The sequence below is a fragment of the Brassica napus genome, chromosome A10, assembly GCF_020379485.1.
Source record: "Brassica napus cultivar Da-Ae chromosome A10, Da-Ae, whole genome shotgun sequence".
Taxonomy (NCBI): Eukaryota; Viridiplantae; Streptophyta; class Magnoliopsida; order Brassicales; family Brassicaceae; genus Brassica; species Brassica napus.
The window spans coordinates 5,787,036-5,792,973 of record NC_063443.1 but is presented as its reverse complement, the minus strand read 5'-3'; the positions used below and the strand labels follow the sequence as shown (position 1 = coordinate 5,792,973).

The window sequence follows — 5,938 nt, the reverse complement described above, 5'->3', positions numbered from 1 at the left end:
TTTAAAGGGTTGGGTTTTGGTTCGGGTGGGTTTGCTAATGGTTTAGGTGGTGGTCTGAGTGCGTTGATGTAATCATTATCGATTGAGGGTAACCGCACTCGGTGTGTCAGAGGTGCATGTCGATCGATGGGAGGTGTGTTGTGATGATCGACGTTGGACTCACTCTGTCGATCGATGGTTGGCTCAACCGATCGATCGATTTTATCATAGAAAGGGGAGGGTGGGTGAGGATGCTTAGCTGCAAATTCTTCATGAGTTAGAATTCGAACCGCATTGCATTCAGTCGATTTGGCAGACGATGTCGATCGATGACTGGAGTAATCCGTCCATCGATCTTCATCATGGTCTGTCGATCGATGCGAGTTCATCGACATCGGTCGACACCATTGGGATCCGCTGAGACTCATGGAGCTTTCGATTTTGAAATCTCCTTCCTCAAACTTTTCATTTCTCACCACTTGCCAGAAATCATCATCTCTGATGGCATTTACGTGGTGTTTTCCTTTGTCGGCTCCTGCCTCTCTAGCGAAAGCTTCTTGCCTCTTTATAGTCTCGCCCGTCTGAATTACTTGGGTTTCAAGTTTTCTCACCTGAGTCCCTAAGGTCTCGATTTTGGTGTTCAGATTGTTGTAGGCAGAGTCTATCTTACCGTTGAAATCCACGGTGATTTGTTGTTGTCCCAACAGTACTCGATCAAGCATCTCTTCGATCTTGCTTTCCTGAGTCTGGGTGGTGGATTTTGGTAGTAAGAGTTCGAGTAGCTCTTGCTGTTGTTGAAGGGTTTTTGGAATTGTGAATTTTGGTTACTTCTTTGGCCATTTCCAAAGAAGTTTCTGTTTCCGCCCTGGTTTCCAAATTTCTGGAATCCGGTACCTCCGATGTAATTCACATTTTCTTCTCCTTCCGTATCTGCTACTTCTCCTTCAGCTGAACAGACTTGCTTCCTAAGAAGCTCGTGTACCACATCTAACTTAGCTCTTACTTCGTCTATCTGTTCCTTCCCGATAGAGGCTACAGACTTCTTCCATTCAGAGTCAGTGTTTTTGGTGCTGCTGCTGTTAGCAAGGTTTTCGATAAGTCTCACAGCTTCCAACGGATTCCGAGTAGTGAAGTTTCCTTCACTCGCCGTATCAAGGGCCATTTGATACTATAAGGCGAGACCTCGGAAGAAAGTGCTTAGCAGCTGCACTTCGTTAAATCCATGGTGTTGACAGTCTCATTGGAAGAACCTAAATCTAATCCACGCATCTTTGAAGGACTCTCCAGCCTTCTGCAAGAATGTGGAAATTTTGTTCCGAAGTTCTTCAGCGCGCGCCTCATCGAATAAGTTTCGTAAGAAAGCATTCTTGATGTCGCTCCAGGATGTTAAAGATCCTGTGGGTTGCTACCTAAGCCAGTGCATCGCTTCTCCATTCAGCGTGTATCTGAAGAGTTTGCACAGCAGGTAATCTTCGGGGACTCCTTCCATCCGAATAGCAGCGATTTGATCCTCGAACCGTTCCAAATAGTGTGGGAACCGAAATTCACACTATCGATTTCCGTTTAAATAAGGAAACTAGGAAAACCCTAATTTCCCAGAGGACCCGGATATCTGCTAATTACCACACGTCAAGCAATCAGGACACGAGAATAACAACGATAAAGAATAATAAATCGAAAAAGAGAGCAAAGAAGATCTTATTCCGAATTTGCGTATGAGCGTTTACAACAAGGTATAAGCCTGGGCTCGAGAGCTGTCGGCGAGATTCCTAGTTCTAGCAACCCTAAGACGGCTAAACCTAATTGAGTCGCAGCTCGAAATAACAAAAACGGAAAAATTGCCTAAATCGCTCTAAGTACTAAGTTTGCTCTGAAAAAGTTCTCCTTCATGCTCCTCGCCTAGGACTCCTTGTATACTAGCTCCAAGGTCGGTTTACGCTTTTACTCTTCTGCCCTTAAACCATCATAGCATAAAAATGGAGATATTCCATTTTTCCCGATCTTCACAATTATCTTCAAAACTTCCGTATTTATCCGCGAAAACTTGACATTTATCCTTCCTCGTGGGCCAAGCGTAAACCGTGCTGCGGTTTACGGGTTTTGGGTTAGGAAATCGTAGGATGGGCCTCGAGTCGTGTTTTAGGTCCCTTTGGGCCGTCATCCGACTCGACACATTTACTACGAATTTTCCGCGGTTTCTCATCCGCGAAGCTTGATCGATGAATTGGAATAGCGGAAAACATGGTCTGAGCTTGCTACGGTCTTCGGGAGATAGCGTTCGAAGATTTGACGAGAATGCATGGATTGATGTCTGTTGATGTCCGGAAGAGTTCAATCGCTACACAGCGACCGAACTTCGGCTCGAGCCCGGTCGCTACGTAGCGACCGAGCAGGATGAGCGCTCGGTCGCTACGTAGCGACCGAGCTTTGGCTTGAGCTCGGTCGCTACGTAGCGACCGAGCTTGGGCTCGCGCTCGGTCGCTACGTAGCGACCGAGCTTGGCTCGGGTTTGGTTGCTGCATAGCGACCGGACGGCGTGTATGCGTGGTGACCGAGCTTGGTTTGTTTGGTTTGAATCTCAAAGGATACTTCTTCGTACAAACTTCGTATTGGTTATACTTTACGAAAGTTGTATCCTTCTTTTTACTATCTCTTTCGGAAATACGATCTCCGAGGATTTTCGGGTGGTAATTCCGTCGTGACCGTTTTTGACCCCAACAGTTAGCCCCCCAGCCCGTTAGGATCATGCACCGTAGGATCCTAGCGTGCGGTTAGGCATGTTTGGTAAGTTAGGCGTGTTGGATGGAATTATTATCCGAAAGTCCGAGCTTGAATAGTAAATCCTCATGCCTATAAGAAGGGAGGTAACTTGTTTCATAGTTTTTTTTGACTTTTCTTGTCTTTCTATAAGATCTTTCTTAAGAAAAACTTTCTATCTTTCTCTCCACCCTTTTCCTCTATTTTCTCAAGAGAAGTGTAAAGATGTCGAGCAAGAAAAAGATTGTGAAAAAAGGGTCTTCGTCCGCGAGTGCTTATGAAGAGCTCATCGTTCCGAAGATGGAGTTTGTGCCTCACTCGGTACATCCTGCCGAGAACGAGGCATGGTGGGTTGCTCATTATGGCTCGTTGACCCCTGCCAAGGAGAAGTCGTTCCCGGTCCTGATCCATCGTGGAGTCGAGAAAGGGGATGCAAGCAGGAGTACCGACGAGTTTCTCGCGATCATGCGATCGTTCTACCATATCCCGGATGCTGTGGAGTTCCGGGTTCCCTGCCGCGGGGAATGCGCTAACAGCCCTCCAGAGGGTTACTTCACTTGCTATGAGGCGTTCGTCGTGCGTTGTCGCCTATGGTTCCCAATACCCGAAATTCTCGTCTGAGTGTTGGACCGTTTCGAAGTTGCGATAAGTCAGTTGACTCCCCTCGCCATTCAGCATCTCATTGGGATCCTGATCCTAAGCTACGAGCATGGTCTTTCCCTTTCCGTCGATCATTATGAAGCGCTTTTGAGGCTCCAACTTGTCACAGATACGGATAAGCATAGGTTGGTCCCTCGGAAATTTATGTCAGTGGTTAAGAAGTTCATTTCGAACTTCAACTCGTGGAAGAAGTTCTTTTTCTTTGTTTTTATAGACGCTGCGTCCGTCGAAGAGAGTTGCATTCCACTGTTCCGGAGGTTGCCGAATGATCGTCCCTTCATCAACCCTCTTGCTCCGTTCCCTGAGGACATCATTGCGGTGAGAGATCTTCTCAGGAACGGTCCTTTCTTCTGGACTTCTTTTACGCCGAAGAGGGTTCGGAGGGCATTGAGATTCGTGCAACCCAGACCTGCTTCGGCTGCGAACACGGGAAGTGACTCCGAACATGACGACCAGAATCCCGTCGAAGCTCCAAGAGCTGTGCCGGAGTCGAGCTCTTGGAAGGGAAAAGATGTCGATCTTGGCGACATAGAGTTTTCGATGGATGACTCTATGCTTCCAGGATGGGATCCGAACCTTGCTTACGGCGATGGGAGTGGTTCGAGCGAGGTCCCTATTCCGGATTTTGATGATTTCTTTGCTGATCTGCGACCAGGTTTCGATGCTCCTCCTCCTACGAAGGAATCGGCGAGGCCGAGAGTCGTTGCGGAAGGATCTCGCATCATCAATGGGGTTAGTTTTTTTTGAGAATTTTTTGGTGATTGTCCTATGTATATATTTATACCATGTCAATCGATTTTGCATGGCCTGAGTTTGCTGGGCTCGGCCATTGAGGCGGGCCATAGAGAAGCCATGGTCTACCGCTTCAAAGCGGAGAAAGCGGAGCGGGATCTCGCTCGCGTGCAAGGCGAGATGTTGGAGCGAGAGGGGCAACTTACTCGTGATCATGTGCGGGCTATCCGCAAAGCGGAAAGGAAGGGCAAAAGGGAAATCGTCGAGGTGATGAAGACTCGTGCCTCTCAATTCCAGGTTGAGTATGGGAACCTCAAGAATGCCTTTACCTCGGTGGGTGACTTTCGTGAGTGCCGCGGTTCGGTCGGACGTCTTTGGAGGACGCAAGCCGATGACTACGCGTTCGAGGACGAAATGAGCTTGATGAAGAGTGGGATGAATGAACATGCCCACGCTGAGGCGCTTATCCCTCTGATCGACGAGCGGATTCAAGGGTTCGGGGATTCCATCCCGGTTTCCCCTGATACCGAGGAGGTTTCGACCGGGTTTCCCGATGGTGGCGAGGAAGAGGATCGTCCCGCGGATGCGTTCGGTGCTTCGTTGTCCGGGGACTTTGACTTTGGATTATGAGCGGTGGAGTAGTTATCGAAAGAAAGATGTTCGTCTTTCTGTTTTATGTTTATGGCCGTGTGTGGCCGAGAGATTTGTATGGGCCCTTTTTGGCCGTTTATATTGCTTATCGGGACTGGCCGTTGGTGGCTTCGAATCCCCTTGCCGCTTTACACGGTTTATATAGATGATGAATGTTTCATTTTTCGAGTTTTTCCCGAGGTGGTTCGAAGTAAATATGAGTTGTCGTCTCATATTCAATTCCGATAAGACGTCCAATCTGTTGGTTCGTTCGTGATTTTCGTAAGAATTACCCACCTTTACGATTTTCGAGAACATTGAGATACGAACGGAGAGACATGGTTTAGGATCTCGTATCTTTTAGATATCATGCCTTGAGATGTTTGAGACCAGTGCGTTGGGTTTAGGGCAAGACCTAGGTTTACTTTCGGTTAAGGTTTGTGCGGTGACTAGCCGGCTATCGTTTTTCCTGTTGCGATTTCTTCCTGACTCGTACCGATTTAAAGTCCGCGATAGGTTCTCGGCTTATATGACTTGTATGGTACGAATCGAGCACCTTCTCAAAGTCAACTGGAAGTGCTAAACCAAAATTTCGGATTTTTGTTGTAGCGCGCTTTTCTCCTTGTGCTGGACGTTTTGAAGATCAAAAGAGTGATCGAATTGCGTTTGTTTAAGACGGCTAGCGTGTTCGTCGGGGCCAATCGACGAACGGGGCGTAAGATGTTTGGTAGTCGCGTTCGGACAATTTGTTAGTATTATCCTTGAATTTTAACTTTTTGCGACGTCTCGCAGTTATTTCGAGGATTGTACATGTATTTTTGTCTGTTTGAAAGATGATAATCTTTACGATTTTTGGGCCGGATGGGGCCGCAGACAAGAGTCTTAACGTTTTCAGGCGTGTCCTGAAAGTTTCTTTTGTATTTTACTGAAGCGTAAACGTTTTCGATAAAAAGGACAACGTATATTGTAGTAAAAGTTTTTGAAGTTTCTAAAAACTCGATTACAATAATGAAGATTTTTCTAAGTGGGAGTATACGAGTATACGCACCCACTCCCCCCCCCCTTTTTAGAGAGGGGGATAGCTGAATTCGTCTTTCGACGAACTGCCTACGTACCCCTTTCGAGGATCAAGCCATCTCGTAGTTCTGTTTCATGCCGCGAGTGTTCCTACTCGGCGGTA

The 5,938-nt window shown here is 47.2% G+C and overlaps 1 non-coding gene across 1 annotated transcript; it reads left to right on the top strand.

Moving 5' to 3' along the window:
* Positions 1-1,196: 1,196 nt before the first annotated feature.
* Positions 1,197-1,303, top strand: LOC125579651. Its single transcript, XR_007317711.1, has one exon. It is a non-coding gene; the product is annotated as a small nucleolar RNA R71 (small nucleolar RNA).
* Positions 1,304-5,938: the final 4,635 nt, after the last annotated feature.